This window comes from Cervus elaphus, chromosome X (genome assembly GCF_910594005.1).
Source record: "Cervus elaphus chromosome X, mCerEla1.1, whole genome shotgun sequence".
In the NCBI taxonomy this organism is placed as follows: Eukaryota; Metazoa; Chordata; class Mammalia; order Artiodactyla; family Cervidae; genus Cervus; species Cervus elaphus.
Window position 1 is genome coordinate 40,995,155 of NC_057848.1, and position 17,319 is coordinate 41,012,473.

Genomic DNA, 17,319 nt, shown 5'->3' on the forward strand with positions numbered 1-17,319 from the left:
GAAATACAATGTATAACTCCCTATGGACTAGTTGGAAATACAAGAGTCATAAAAGCTTCTAGGATCCTGAATCCTAAAGGAAAGACTGGCTCAGAAGCCACAGAGAACAGTCAGCAGCCAAGGAAACAGACAATAACAATTAAAGGAATAAGTCCCAGAACAATGAAAAATTGGTAGCAAAAAACAGAATTGTGTATTAAGTAATCACACAACAGCCAAGAGTAAATCTGACCTGCCATCTTTTCTAATCTGAAATTTAGACTTATGTCTTCTCTATTGCTTTCATCATCTCAACCTTCCATGACTCCTTGTGTCGATATAGACTCCACTTTCAAGGTCCCTTCAACCCCAGCCCTTTTATCAGTAAATTTAAGGTTCTGGCTTTGTTGCAAAAGAATTTGGAGATGAGGTGATAGGTAAGAATTGGATTTCTTCAGAGAGAAACACACTCCACAAGCAGAGTGTAGGCCACCTCAGAAGGTGAGAGAGAGCCTCAAAATATGGCATGGCTAGTTTTTCTGGGCTGGCTAATTTCACAGGTTAATGAGTGGGAGGAGTATTCCAATTATTTGGGAGAAAGGGCAGGGATTTCCAGGAATTGGGCCATGACCCACTTTTTGACATTTTATGGTTGGCCTCAGAAGTGTCATGGCATTGGTGGGTGTATCATTTAGCATGCTGATATATTACAATGAGCACATAATGAGGCTCAAGGTCTACTGGAAATCGAATCTTCCGCCATCTTGGACCCAGCTGGTTCTAACCAGTCTCTGTCATGTCTTATGGCCATATCATTCTTTTAAATGCTGTGCCCTGCTCCCTTCCCTCCTGTTTCAGCCCCACCTTATTTATTCAACCTTATTTCCCACTATAAGCCATCCCAGAGTTTCACACAACCAGGAAACACAGAACCCTTTACTCAGAACTGCCATGGGAGTTATAAATTTTTTTTAAAAATTACAACTTAAAATTTCTGTGGATTCAAGAGAAGTCACACAGACATGTTACACAGAAACAATTCAGGGAACGGAGGTCCAGGGGAAAGGGAAATGAGCAGAGGTTTTCCTTGTCCCCAGATATCGTCTCCTACAGGGCCAACTCTTCCTCCAATAAACTTTCTTCCAACTCTTCTGCCTACCTCACCTCTCCTCACTGTTTGCTCTGTACCACTGCCAGCAATTCCAGCAATTACAGGTTCATTTTAGCTAAATAGAAGTTTGTTGAAATTGTACCAAGTACAACTGCTGGGATGAGGTAGCAATCAGTTTTTCACACCTTGGTGTGAATGCATTTAGTTAAATTTCTTCAAATAGCATAGAGCTGCTGACCTCAGGGAATGGGGAAGGCTGGTAGTGAGAGGGAGCCTTCTGGAATCATGGCAACCTTGGGCGGGGTGCTATTTGAGGGAAGTTGGCAAGGGGCCTTGCTGGATAGAGAAATTTGACTAGAGATAGAGAAAGAAAAACTGAGATAGAGAAAATTGCAAAAAGTGTCACAGGAGAACAACACAGCTCAACTTCCAGCACCACGGTGTCTTCAAGTCCAGAATCTACCACGCCTTTCCGGACCCCCTGCTGCCAGACCCTGGAGCCCGAACTAGCACTGCCTATGGACTAGTACTCAAGCAGGTTAAATACAGTGTCTGTGGCAGGGCCAGAAACCTCACCACCATGTATATGATGTATCCTGTCCAGACAAATGATCTGTAAATAAACCTTTAGAATTCATGTCATTGATAGGTTGGGAAATACACGTACTTTTTTTTTTTGCTGCACTGCAAGCATGTGGGACCTAAGTTCCCTGGCCAGGGATCAAACCCGCTGCCCCTGCAGTGCAAGTAGTCTTAACTACTGAACCACCAGGGAAGTACCCATACTTCTCAACATTTATCTCCTCTCCTCCAATACACACACCCTTGGCAGGTAGTCTCTTCTATTTTAGAGATGCTGTTTTTTCCTGTCACCATCCATTCAAGAAACTTGACTGAACTCAAGTGAACACTGCCCTTGCCTGGGTTGTGGCTGTTCCTCTGCTCTTAAGTTCCAAATCAAGCTCTACCTAATTTTGATTCTCCAACACTCACCCAATGCCCTTTTTTTAAACTCTTGCAGCACTCACTTCAGCCTCTGAAATAAAGACTGAAAGCTAACTTTCTACAGGCAGAGGCTATTCATTCATCCTCCCAAACAATTAATAAGCATCTACTTCTGTTGTGTTTAGGCTGGAAGTTCAAACCAGAGTAAGTCCAGCTTCCTACAACCCTAAAGGTGGCAGAGCGCAGGGAACATCAAGTAGAGTCACAATACAACGTGAGATACACTACAGTGGAGGTGACATGAACGCACATGAAGAGTCCTAACTGAGCAGGGAATCAGGCAAGTTTCATGGAGGTGACACCTGAGCTGAGTTTTTAAGAATAAGCAGGGATAGGTCAGGCAGTCAAGAGACAAAGAGGGACTGGTGAGGAGAGAGGCAAATTCGTTAAGGCTAAACTGCAATTATGACAGCATAAAGTCTTAAACTAAACTAGTAGTGGGGGACATTCAAAAAAATGTTAGGAGATAAATAGACAGGACTTACTGATTGGAGATGATGACAGTGGCTAAAGCGTGGATCAATTACCATGTGCTAAACAGTGTTATAAATGCCTTACTAAACAATGTAACTTGTCTTTACTATGATCTTATAATGTAGGTACTGTTTATATCCCCATTTTACAGAAAAGTAAGGAATAGAAAAATCAAGTGACATGAGGCAGACAATGAGTAAACACTGGAACTGAAATTTGACTTCAAGCAGTGTAGCTCCAAAGACCACCACTTAAGCCGTACGCTATCTTTCAATGTGAGGTTGTGAAGGAGAGGGGAGCCCAGGACAGAGAGAGAAAATGGTCAAATCAGAAAAGGCCACAATCTATGGAACTTGAATACATTATCTGTTGCATTTATTATTTTTGTTCCTTTTTCTTAATGTCAAAAGCAAATTTCTCTGTTCGTTTTCTTTCTATATGTTCTGGTATTTTCTTCGATAGACTGGTAATCCAAAGGTACCTAGTCTTGACCTCTGCCTGTTCTCTCTCTCTTTTTTTTTTTTTTTTTGCACTTGGCATATTCAGCCTCTTCCTAAAATGATTTACCTTTCTGGCTTATCTCCATTATGAGGCTGACAGTATCCAAAAACACATCTTACTCATCTTTGATGAACAGCATCCAGTACCTAATATGTATTCAGTAAATATTAATTGGCTTGAACATAGAATAGCAATGATTCTTGAAGTTCCCTATTCCTCAGTCATCTGTAAATGGACTTTGTCATCTCATTCCTACCTTTATTAGTTTTTTTTCTTTAAATCAACTCTTTAAAAATTTATGTTTATCTTAAAGGGAAAATGCTATACTTATTACTGCAAATGGAAAACTGCTATAATGTACCACAATGAAAAGGCAACTGTAAAAACAGACACAACTCCTAAAACAAGAAATGCTTGCTTGTACACAAATCAACACCATACTATTCCCCACGTAATGCCTCACACATGCTATGGAGTAGAGTGAGGTTTTTTCCTATTGAAGTGAAATTCACATACCATAATTAACAATTTTATATTGAACAACTCAATGGCAACTAGCACATTCTGAATGGGGGGCAACTACGACTTCTATCTTGTCCTCAAATGTTTTCATCACCCCCAAATAAAAACCCATATCCATTAAGCAGCTGCTCCTTATCCTCCCATGCCTGAAGCCACTGGCAACTACCAATATGCATTCTGTCTCAATGGATTTATCTATTTTGATATTTCACATAAATGAGAGTCATAAATTATGTGATCCTTTGTGCCAAGCTTCTTTCACTGAGCATAATGTTTTGGAGGTTCATCCACAATGTACAGAGTATCAGTACTTCATTTCTGTTTATGGTGAAATATTGCATTGTACATATATACCACAATTCATTTAGCCATTCATTCATCAATGGACATTTGAGCTGTTTCCATCTTTGGCTCTTGTGACTAGCTATGAACATGCATGTACATGCATTTGTTTGCCTACCTGTTTTCCTTTCTTCTCGGTGTATAGCTAGGAGTGGAATTTCTGGGTCATATGTTTAATGTTAAGAGGAAACTTTGGGGTAGATTTGGTATAGCATACTCTTTTTGTGTTTCAAAATAACACGTGGAATTAGAAGATTTCACACCAGGATGTGTGTGTCCAAACAAATGACATGTAAGGAAACAGGCACATTCTTATCAAACTTATGAAAATACAAATTTTAGATACTTTTCATCATATTTATACGCTAGTTGTTTTCTTGGCAGTTAGTCCCTTTACATCAGTAGCAGATGGTTCAGGCAATTACTAAATTAGGTCTTCCTATCTGAAAATATATGACTGATTTCATCAAAATCATGCCCTAGTATGAGCATTTCCTTCACAGTCTAGCACCTTGACATTTTAGAAATTCCATTTTATCCCCTGATCGGTGCTAGTTCAACAACAAAATAGGTGTGGGGGGGGGGGGCGGGGAGGAAAGCAACCAAATGTAGAGCACAGGCTTAATTACAATTCACAATGACACTTCTGACAAATACTCTGTAGATTTAAAGATCACCATTTCCTGGATATAAAGTTTTGCTCTCTCCTTGAAGTAACTGCAGCCACGCACTGTCAGGCATGCCTGAGCACCGCACTGGTGATGCAGGTGGTGTGGAAGAGATGTTGTTACCTGCTCTGATCTTGACTTCAGCAATAATATCCATGAAATCACAAGTGTAATACCCCAGGCTTTTCTTTACCCTAATAAACATTAAAATGAACAACAAAACTATTGAAATTGAAAGTGTAAGCCTGCGTACTGCCTGGAGTCTTTATACTGCCAGTAGCACACACACCATACTTCAGAAAACACTGTTCTGACAGGAGCTATTGTTTAAAACTGCACGTGCTATACTCACACATTTTGTTTGCCAACAAACAGGAAGTTACTCTCTTGTCTGCAAACTGACAAAGAACAAATGTCCAACTCAACACAAAGAGTTATCAACAAACACAGCTCAACAAAGGAGTTCTTAAGAAATCTGAAGACTTAGACCTCTTGAGTTCCTAAGAGAAAGGTGAAGGATGTTAGGTGAGCATCTCCTAGAATCCAAGCTGTGAGGAGACATGCTTCCAGGACTCACGGTCACTTGCACTTTGCAACATCTTCCACTGGGAGATGCACTCATCCTGTGATTTGAAAGAATCCTTTGTATTCAAAGAGCACCCACCTCTAATTTAAATAGCATGCTACCTTGCTTCCTGTAGTCAACTGCGTCACCCAAGTCCCATATGTGCTGTCATGTCCTACTCTTTGTGACTCTATGGACTGTAGTCCTCTGTCCATGGGATTCTTCAGGCAAGAGTACTGGAGTGGGTTGCCATGCCCTCCTTGGGGGAATCTTCCTGACCCAGGGATCGAACCCACATTTCCTGCACCTTCTGCACTGCAGACAGATTCTTCACCACTGAGCCACTGTGGAAGCCCCACTGACACACCATCTACTGTCCAGAAACAGAGAAGAATTTTTAAACAAATCATTTCCTTTTTTCAATATAAAGATTATCATAGAGAATCTTTATTCTTATTCTAAAGTGAAAGCATTTAACCAACTTTTCAAAAGAAGGTATCCATGGCTATATACAAAAACAGAATATACCTTAAAAGCTGCATAAAAAGTAGAATTTTCCAGTTTGAAGACTTTCACTGCTGAAAGTCTACTCACATATAACTGGGTAGAGGGTTAACGAAAAACAAAACCAACAAACAAAAATCTATCTGTAGGTCAAATATTTTGAAAATTGGTCTAAGATTTAATAGAATAACTTAAGAATATAAGAATAAATATAAAGATTAAATAGGATAATATATGTAAAGTGCCTAGTACATGGCTCCTTTGTGTCACAGCAATTTAACAATTGGCAGTTTAGATCATCCAAGATCAGGTAGCTCTCCCTGCTCCTTGGAACTAAACCACAAATCCTCTGGCCACAATTAAATTACAACTGTCAGGGCTCCCATAATTCTATTTGTTCCCCTATTTTAGCACCCACCATATTCTACCTCATCTAATAATTATATGTATTTATATATCTATTTTATTAGGCAGTAAGCACCTCTGAAGTCTCCTTAAATCTTAAAAGAAAATGCAACTAAAACCACTTAATAAATGTGACTAATATTACTTTACTTTTGTATGATGCCCTACTAATTACAAAGTACTTTCATGTCCTTGATTTCATTAATTAATGATCTTTTACTATCTCTGCTTCACCAAGAAGGAAACTGAAACCTAGGGAGGTCAAGTGATAGCTTATTAAAAGCAAAGCTTGGCTTAGAAATAGAGTTTACAAAAGCAAATAGGGAGAGAAAGGGAAAAGAGTGACTAAGACATTTCCCAAAAGGATATGTGGAATGTGTGGTCTTGATTTTTTCAACTATAGACACAATAGATAATCTCTTAAGAATCACCTTGCAATTGATACATGGTGGTTCAAGGGACCTTAAACTGGTTGCATCTGCCTAGGCCTAATCAGGAAAGAAACCAAACAATAATTTGAACTGAGAGTTTCACAAAAAGAATTATTAGCTGTGACAGGGGATTTGAATAACAGGGAACTGGAGTGATGAGCAATTGACTAGTGTTAGGTAAAGCCAATTCTAAAAAATACAGGAATGTCAGATGTCAGGAACAACTATTACCCCTAAGGCTGAGATAAAGCATGCAAGTAAGAGATCCCTCCCTCAAGGCTAAGTGTCCAAGGAAGTACCCAACCCAGGGCCAAGATCCAGACCTTATGTGGAGAGGACACAGCTCGCGGAAGGGCAGAGAAGTTGCTATGGTACTCATTTTTGGAATTTCTGGAAAAATGAGGCAGCTTTGGACATTTTCAGAAATTTCAAAGATGAGCCTATTATTTGGAACATACCCAAGATGCACCCTCTAGAAAGTGTCTGACCAGAAGCCCTCTGAAACAACACTAAGGGGGCACCGGGAAAAACTACTGCCGATTGAGTGAAGAAACTAAGCACTAGAGAAGACACCCAATTTGCCTGAACAGTACTGAGCAAGCCCACAGGAACCAGGAAGCAAAACCCTCTCCTCCTGCTATGTCTTTCCAGCACCCTAAACTAACAAAACTTCAATGTCAAGCGGTAAAGAAAGCAAACAGATAAAAGCCTCAGATCTATGTCCACAGAGCAGGCAAAAAGGGTGAATCTTAACCTGAGGGTCAATTAATCAATAACTAGCACACTGGTTAACTGAGAAATACTGTTTGTAAGTAAGAGTCAAATTACAGCACAGCTAGCTACAATAATTGCTTTACAAAGTCTGCATTCTGAACAAATTTGCTAGAATGAGAATTATGTAGCTGTGTTGTTTTGATTCTATTACTTCATGCTATATAAAAGACAAGCTGATGTATACCAACTCATATCCACTTATGAGGTTATAATTAGGTAAAAATGCCTTCACAAAATTTTGAAGGCAGAGTATTAGACTTTGACCTATGTAATCTAACCAGCCAGGATACTGAAGAAGAGAACCTTAAAAGACTATGTAGAATAAAAAGGTAAAAATCACCTCTCCATCCAGAAACCAGAATGGATAATGATACACAATGAATGTATGGTATGAGAGACAATATACTGTAACTATGGAATTATTCCTAAAATAATGATTTTACCTGTTTAGAGTGGTCTTTACTGTCAAAGTGCTTTCACAGCCGCTAACTCATTTTAAACTTGTAAGATGGAAAACTGTGAGCACATTTGATGGACAGGAACATAAACCACAAATACTAAAAATTAATCAGTTAACCTAAGCTTACATAGTAATTTGCCATTGCCCTTCCACAAGAGATCCACTTACAGGGTCTAAAGTCCACTTAGCTTTTTGACCAAACAGATGTATCCAAGAGGTTCTTTAAGGCTAAAACCAATCCCTATTAGAGAATCTCAACCTATCACTGGTAATTACAGGGGGTTTTCTATTGCAACTTTCTCTCTTCTTCTCATCTCCTAAAAATGCTATAGAATAAACTTAATTTCAATTTACTTTGATCAAAAGTATATTTGAGGGGGACTTCCCTGGTAGTCCAGTGGTTAAGGCTTCACATTCCAATGCAGGGGGTGCGGGTTTGAGCCCTGGTCAGAGAACTAAGATCCCACATGCTTTGCGGGTAGCCAAAAGACCGAAACATAAAACAGAAGCAATATTGTAACAAAGTCAATAGACTTTATTAAAAAAAAAGTATATTTGACGAATCTTGCAACCTGCAGAAATTACATTATCATTGACTAGAGATGAGTATAAAAGTAAAGTTATGTTCACTTCAATGGTGTTCAGGGGAGTGTTTTCCCATGCTTTTTGAGTTTTGTGGACCAGCGAAACATCAAAAACATTTTGGGGTCCTACAAAGGGTAGCCAACTTAATTTTGCAAAGCAGGAATACTTTCAAAGGCAACTATTAATCCATGACCACTTATCCACAGTTTCAAAATCCAAACAATTGGAAATCAAATGGTTCTTTTTTTGTTCTTGCCTATAACTCAACTCATTTGACAGCAAAATCTGAGCCAACCTGAACTCATCTGGCAGTAAAACCTGACGTGAACAAACCAGAGGCTATCCACAGGTTTTTCTATCTCACTTAGTATAAATATTCTTGCATTTCACTGCAGAAATATTACTCTGATTATGGGTGTCAACTCAGCTCTTACCAGGGCTGTTATGTAATATAGGAGACTTGTACTCTATTACCTGTCTGAAAAAAGAACCTAAATTCTGAAACACACCTTGCCTTAAGGTTTTCAGGTAATAAGGATACACAAACTCTCATCACCATCATTTCATCATTTCATCTTATCACCATCATTGCATCAAAGAAAAGGCAGATATTTTAACAACCCAAAAGAAAAAAGATAATCTCAGAATAAAGGATGGTTCTTTACAAACAATAAATTCAGCTTTCTGGGAGAAAAAAAAAAAAACCATGAAATGGTTGTCTTTTTATTTTACTTCAGACCTGTGACAATACCCATAACAACCAGCTTTCATGTGCTAACAAGCATCTGGGACCTACCACCAGAAGACTTTCTGCTCAGGTGGCTCCATGCTCACTGCAAGTAGAGAAAAAAGCCCACACAGCTGTGAAGACCCAGCATCGACAAAAATAAACAAAATTATTAAAAAGAGATGGTCTTTGGAATCTTTTTGTAGTCTGGGACAGGACAGTCATTTCAGGATGGGACCACGTTAAGCCATTCTATGACAGCTGTTGGCCACAGCAAAAGATCCAGTGGTCGTGCGGAACTTTAAATGTTTTTAAAATTTAAAATTTAAATTTAGTGGAATTTTAAAATGTTTTTCCCCCTTAAACTGCCTTTAGGGAACAGATCAGAAGGTTCTGGCATCTCTGGACCAAATCGAACTGAAAAGGTTCTTTGATTTTTAAAGAATTAATGTAACTGAATGAATATGTTCATACAAAAATAAATCTAAAAAAATCTAAACATACATCCTGATTGTGAGAACACTGCACAAGCTGGGAGGAAAACCCACCAGTAAATCATCTTGTTGCTTAAGAATCTTACAGCTTTTGTAGATTGCTTCTTTCTGAGTACCACCTCTTCCTGGAACAGTTTGATGTATTAAAAAAAACTAGAGTACTCAGACATGTCAAATTCAATCCCAGTAGATGCTACTGAATCAAGTGTCCTACAGTTTAAGAGAGATCATTTACTCTCTCCTACAAGGGCCACCATCTGCATCTATAAACAAGGCAATAAATTGTTCAGTTCAACAACATTTAATGAGCCTCTACTTTGCATAAGTCACTGGTTTAGATGCAGGCAATGGAAGGCTAGATAGGAGCATGTCCTTTTCATCATGGACTCCACAGTCTAGTCCAGACAGACTATTAAAAAAGTAATTATTATGCCATGTGCTAAGTGATCTGATTGATGCACAATCAAACACAGTGCAATCGAATATCATGTAGTTCAGCTGGAGGTAGGGAGCAGAGTTCACAGATCCAGCAAATACAAAGGCACAGAGGGTCTGAATAAACGGAGGGAGGCCTTAATCACAGAAGACTATGGCCTTTCCTCTTGTGTACCATATTGCCTCTTTACATTCATCCTTATATGTATTTCAAAATATAAATAACTCCATAAGTCAGAGGGAAGGAAATCAAAGATAAAGATGAGAATAAATTCTTTATGAGAATAAATCTGACGCTCATGAAATATTAGTAATCTTTTTGCCCCCCCATCACTTGGTACCTGTGCCTACCTGATGCTCTGAGCACATGCTTTATTACCTATTAGGTAATCAACATCATCACTGCAATATGAAAGAATGTGGCACATTTTGCAAAGGAAAAATAGACGGTACAGCAATAGCATAGGTTATAAGAATGAGAAGTAGCAGAAAACGGGGTTAGAAAGACAGCTTGGGAGCTGTCTTTGAAGGGCTTTCTATGCCATGCTGAGGAAATCCAAATTTTTGAACTCATGTCTTTAACCTTCAATAACCAGGAAGAGGTTACTATGTAATATGTTTTAAAAAATTACCCCCATTCAAAAACAGTTATTATGATGAAGAAGTCATGATTCTATATGTTATCTGAAAAGTCATCTTATTCCCAACTGCGTCATTCTCTGACACTGTATTTCTACAGTATCATCAAATAATAATCCAATCAGAAATGATCACTAACTAGTAAGCTAATGAATATTAATCTGAAGAAAACAACTCAAGTTGACAAGCAAAAATACCATAAAATATAATGAAGAAAATGTGGCTGTTGATTGCATAAAAACACTATTTATAATAACAACAACAGGGGCTTCCCTGGCAGCTCAGTGGTAAAGAATCCACTGGCCCATTGCAAGAGACATGGGTTCGATCCCCGATCCAGGAAGATCCCACATGCTGTGGAGCAACTAAACCTGTGTGCCACAACTACTGAAGCCTGAGCGCTCTAGAGCCCATTCTCCACAAAGAGAGAAGCCACTACAAGGAGAAGCCCACACATTCCAACTAGAGAGTAGCCCCTGCTCACCACAACTAGAGAATAGCCCGTGCAGCAACGAAGACTCAACACAGCCAAAAATAAAAAGTTTTTAAAAAGCATTTAAAATTTGCGCAAAACAACAACAACAACAAAAGGTGTGTGAGATAACTAAACATCCAATAGAAAGGGAGTAATAATTGACAATTTAGTTTGTGAGAAAAAAAAAGTGACAACTGAACAGTCAAAATAAAGTTCATGTCCTTCCGCCTCCTGAACAGTCTGGTCAGAAAGCTCGAAGCAGGGCCAAGCAAAGTAGGTGTCTGTCCTCTGGTGAGGGCAGGGGGGCAGGGTATGAAGAAGGCCCTTTATGGGGCCTCAGAGGATAAAGAAGGTGTTACTGCAAGGAAGCAATATCAAGGGGTGGCCTGACATGGCAAGTTGAATTCCAAACAAAATGAGGACAGTATTCATGCAGGCGGAGAGCAGCCCCAGTCAGACCTTAAGGCTGGAGGCCGACTTCTGGGGAGGGGAGAGGGCAGGGTGCATCGACAGGACACGGGCTGCATATGGCACTGGCCAAAGAACAGAAGACACATTTCTTTTTGGCCTTGCCACACCGCTTGTAGGATCTCAGTTCCCCAACAAAGGATCAAACTCAGGTCCTCAGCAGTGAAATCACCAAGTCTTAACAGCTGGTCTGAATTCCCCGAGGAGACACAGTTCCTACTATTAGAGATTCAGGGGTGAACACATGGGAAGGGAGGAAGCTAGAATGAACTCTGGTGGTGTATCAGAATTTGAGGTATTGAAAGGAACTCATGGTTTTCCACATAATGAAATAAAGATGTAAAGTTTTACACGTGTGTTATACACACACACATATATTTTCTAGCTCTGCTCACTGACAGGGCCCAGGAACAGCAATACTCTGATAGCAATGAACACACACAGCACACAGATTTTGGCTCTAGAAACAATTGTCCACTAAAAGGAACCAGGATGACTGGCAGAGAAAGTATAATATTTTGGTTCTAGAAATAATTCTAGATGATTTCAAAATGTAAGGAAGAATGACGGAGACATGTCAAAACACTTAGAAACCAACATGGATGGGCTCCTACTGCCAAAATCTGGGAACATTTGGCATCAAAATATATAACAGATTATAACCCTTTGGACAACACTAGAACCTATGACTCCATACCAACACAAATAAATAAAATATTTAAAAATGTGATGAGTCCTAATTAGAAATGCAAATGAAAATCACAAAAAGGCATCATTTCACACTGGTCAGAATGGCTAGCCTAAAAAAAAAATCTACAAATAATAAATGCTGGAGAGGGTATGGAGAGAAGGGAACACTCCTACACTGTTGGTGGGAATATAAATTGGTACAGTGACTTTGGAGAACAATATGGAGGTTCCTTAAAAAACTAAAAATAGAGCAATGATATGAATATTCACTGGAAGGACTGATGCTGAAGCTGAAGCTCCAATACTTAAACCACCTGATGCAAAGAGCAGACTCTTTAGAAAAGACCCTGATACTGGGAAACATTGAAGGCAGGAGAAGAGGACGACAGAGGATGAGATGTTTGGATGGCATCACTGACTTGATGGACATGAGTTTGAGCAAACTCTGGGAGATAGTGAAGGACAGGGAAGCCTGGCGTGCTGCAGTCCACAAGGCCACAAAGAGTCAGACATGACTTAGCGAATGAACAAAAATGATCCAGCAATCCCACTCCAGGGCATATAACCAGAAAAAATGAAAACTGTAATTTGAAAAGATACATGCAACCCACTGTCCTTAGCAGCACTATCTACAATAGCCAAGACATGGGAACAATCCAAGTGCCCACCAACAGACGATTGGCTTAAAGAAGATGTGGCATATATATACAATGGAATCTTACTTTGCCATAAAAAATACAATAGTGCCATTTGCAGCAACATGGATGGACCTAGAGATGGTCATACTAAGCGAAGGGAGTCAAACAGAGAAAGACAGATATTATATCACTTATATGTGGAATCTAAAAATAATACAGAATTAGACTAACAGACACAGAAAGCAAACTTATGATTACCAAAGAGGAAATAAAGGGGAGGAGGGATAAATTAGGAATATGGGATTAACAGATACAAACCACATAAGATAGACAAGCAACAAAGATTTACTTCACAGTACAGGAAACTACTTTCAATATCTTAAAATAACATATAATGGAAAATAATTTGAAAAAATATATTTATAACTGAATCACCTTACTGCACACCTGAAACTAACACAATACTGCAAATTAAAATTGTACTATACTTCAAGTTAAAAAAAAAAAGGTTGATGAGGAACAAGATATTTTTAGAGTCTCAAAGTACTCCTACTACCTGCCCAGAAATACCATTAATTAGAAAGGAGAGAAAAAGCAATTTTACCATGGAGAAGCCTGACAGACAGCAGCTTAATCAAGTTAACATCACCAATATGGGACAAATTAAAATCACGTTTTACCTAACAGGATACAATGAGAATACAGTATCATTTCTGTGCAATTCTTGCTGATGAAGGAAGATCCGAATATAATCATGACAAACCATTAGGACTAACTCAAACTGAAGGACATTCTACAAAATAATTGGTCTTCAGTCTTCAAAAGTGCCAAGGCCATGAAAGTCAAGGAAAGACTGAGGAAGTGTTGCATATGAAGGAAACTGAAGTGACATTACATTTAAATGCAATACATGATGGTGAACTGAAACTTTTTGCTATCAAGAATGTTTTGGGGATAATTGGAAATATCTGAATGGGTTTTGATTAGAATATGGTAATGTATTAATGTCAATTTCCTCATTTTGATGGTTGAATTAAGTTACATGGGAGAATGGTCCCATTTATAGGAATTATACACTCGAGAATTTGGGGTTAATGGGCATCGTGTTATCAAGTTACTCTAAAATGAGTCAAGAAAAAGAAAAGTTCTGTGTACTTGTTTTATCGTTTTTCTATAATTTTGAGATTGTTTCAAAATAAAAAGTATTAGAAATTGGAAAATGCTAATATAAATTTTGGTACATGTATACAATAAAATAGTATTAGGTTGGTGTAAAAGTAGTTGCGGTTTTGCATTGTTGAAATTTGTTGTTTGATATTGGAAAGCGTTAGTCGCTCAGTTGTGTCCAACTCTTTGAGACCTCATAGACTGTAGCCCACCAGGCTCCTCTGTCCGTGGAATTCTCCAGGACAAGAATACTGGAGTGGGTTGCCATTTCCTTCTCCCGGGGTTCTTCCCAACTCCCAACCCAGGGATCGAACCTGGGCCTCCTGCATTGCAGGCAGATTCTTTACAGTCTGAGCCAGAGTACATTCTTAAATAAATGTGGTAGTGTTATACATCATTTTAATGTGCATTTTCCACTTTATTTTTTTTGCTAATGACTTTTTACTTGCTACTTATTTTATATGCATTTTAGACAATAGAAATGATGTTAGACAAAAAGCAAAGTCAAGCAATTTTTTTTTTAATTCAAGTTCAAAATGGGTCATAAAGCAGGGGAGACAACTTTCAACATCAACAATGCATACGGCCCAGGAACTGCTAACAAACGCATAGTGCAGTGGCAGTTCAAGAAATTTTGCAAATGAGATGAGAGCCTTGAAGATGAGGAGCATAGTGACCAGCCTTTGGAAGTTGACAATGATGAGTTGAGAGGATCATCAAAGCTGATCCTCTTACAACTACATGAGAAGCTGACCAAGAACTCAACATTGACCATTCTATGGTCACTCGGCATTTGAAGCAAATTGGAAAAGTGAAAAAGCTCAATAAGTGAGAGCCTCATGAGCTGACTGCAAATAAAAAAAAAAATCATTATTTTAAAGTGTCATCTTTTCTTATACTATACAATGACAACAAGCCATTTCTTGATCTGATTGGTTTTTTTTTTCTTGATCTGATTGTGAGGTGTGATGAAAAGTGGATTTTATACAAAAACTGGCAATGACCAGTTCAGTGGTTGGACCGAGAAGAAGCTCCAAAGTACTTCTCAAAGCCAGTTCAATTCAGTTCAGTTGCTCAGTCATGTCTGACTCTTTGTGACCCCATGGACTGCAGCACACCAGGCTTTCCTGTCCATCACCAACTCCCAGAGCTTGCTCAAACTCATGTCCATTGAGTCAGTGATGCCATCCTACCATCTCATCCTCTGTTGTCCCCTTCTCCTCCTGCCTTCAATCTTTCCCAGCATCAGGGTCTTCTCCAACGAGTCAGTTCTTGGCATCAGGTTGCCAAAGTATTGGAGCTTCAGCTTCAGCATCAGTCCTTCCAAAGAACATTCAGGACTGATTTCCTTTAGGATTGACTGGTTGGATCTCCTTGCAGTCCAAGGGACTCTCAAGAATCTTCTCTAGCACCACAGTTCAGAAGCATCAATTTTTCAGTGCTCAGCCTTCTTTATGGTCCAACTCTCACATCCATACATGACTACTGAAAAACCATAGCTTTGACTATATGGACCTTTGTCCCAAAGCCAACTTGCACCAAAGAAAGGTCATGATTACTGTTTGGTGGTCTGCTGCCATTCTGATCCACTACAGTTTTCTGAATCCCTATGAAACCAATACATCTGAGAAGCCGGCTCAGAGAATTTCGATGAGATGCACCAAAAATTGCAATGCCTGCAGCCAGCACAGGTCAACAGAAAGGGCCCAATTCTTCTCCACAACAATGACTGACTGCCCATCATACAACCAACACTTCAAAAGTTGAATGAATTGGGCTATGAAGTTTTGCCTCATCCGCCATGTTCACCTGACCTCTCGCCAACTGACTACCACTTCTTCAAGCATCTCAACAGCTTTTTGCAGGGAAAATGCTTTCACAACAGCAGGAGGCAGAAAATGCTTTCCAAGACCTCATCGAATCCTGAAGTATGGACTTTTATGCTACAGGAATAAACAAACTTATTTCTCATTGACAAAAATGTGTTGATTGTAATGGTTCCTATTTTGATTAATAAAGATGTGACTGAGCCTCTAGTTATAATGATTTACAATTCACTGTCCAAAACTGCAATTACTTTTTTACCACTAACACTTTTCATCAACCTAATACTTACAACGAGGCTGATAAGAACAATTATAAGAGGGAATATTTGAGTGTTTATTATGTTCCAGATAGCATTTTATAAGCATATGACATTGAGAAATGCTGAAGAGCTATAGGGACATAGAAAGATACACTGATATATTATATGAAAAATGCAAATACAAAATAATATCTATTATATTTTATAAAAACAATCATACATACATTTTATATAAATATAGACCAAAATATTAACCAAGTAGTAAAACAACTGAATGATATAAATTTTCTTTTCATGAAAGTACTAAGTTCTAAAAATAATGAGATATATTAATTTTGCAATATGACTTATTTCAAAATGAACCATTTAAAATATTTAATAGTAATGTTAAAATGAAAGTGTTAGTTGCTCAGTCGTGTCTCTTTGTGATCCCATGAACTGTAGCCCACCAAGCTCCTCTGCCCATGGAATTCTCCTGGCAAGAATACTGGAGTGGGTTGTCATTTCCTTCTCCAGGGGATCTTTCCAACCCAGGGATCAAACCTGGGTCTCCTACATTGCAGGCAGATTCTTTACCATCTGAGCCACAGGGAAGCCCATATGGGGAAACATTAACACTGCATTATTAGAGAAACACATGACATAAAAATATGTGTAAGGTAGGAGTCTAATTTTGCTTTAAGAAAGAAAGGGAAAAAAATGAGTGAAATATATCTAAATGTTAAAAGAGTAGTTGAATTTAAATAATGAAATTATTTTTTGTTTATACTTTTCTGCATTTTCTCAATTTTATACTATACATAGATCAATTTTATTTTAAAAAAGTTATTTTTTTCATTAGGTGATTATTAAGTAGATGGTTAACGATATGGAAAGTGTTAATGGCATCACTTTGTATAACTGAAAACTGTACACACATGATGATCATGTAAAATATATGCATGGAAAAACAGTTGAAAGGATATATGCCAACACAATAACTGGTTTACCTTAGATAAGGTGGGGTAATGTGAGATTTATTTTCTTTTCTACATTTTTCAAAATTTCTGTAATTTTCATATACATAAATATACATGTATTTCATCTATTATGTGTAAAAATCATCTTAACAAGGTAAGGAAAGTACATGAAGGGCACTGGAATAAGAATTAGGGATAAATGTTTTAGAAAATAA

At 38.4% G+C, this 17,319-nt stretch overlaps 1 protein-coding gene and 1 pseudogene across 4 annotated transcripts in view; one reads left to right on the forward strand and one right to left on the reverse strand.

Moving 5' to 3' along the window:
- Positions 1-17,319, reverse strand: part of KLHL13 (kelch like family member 13) — a 195,885-nt gene that overhangs the window by 79,587 nt on the left and 98,979 nt on the right. The window lies entirely within an intron of this gene.
- On the forward strand, positions 14,538-16,167 carry LOC122689180 (annotated as a pseudogene).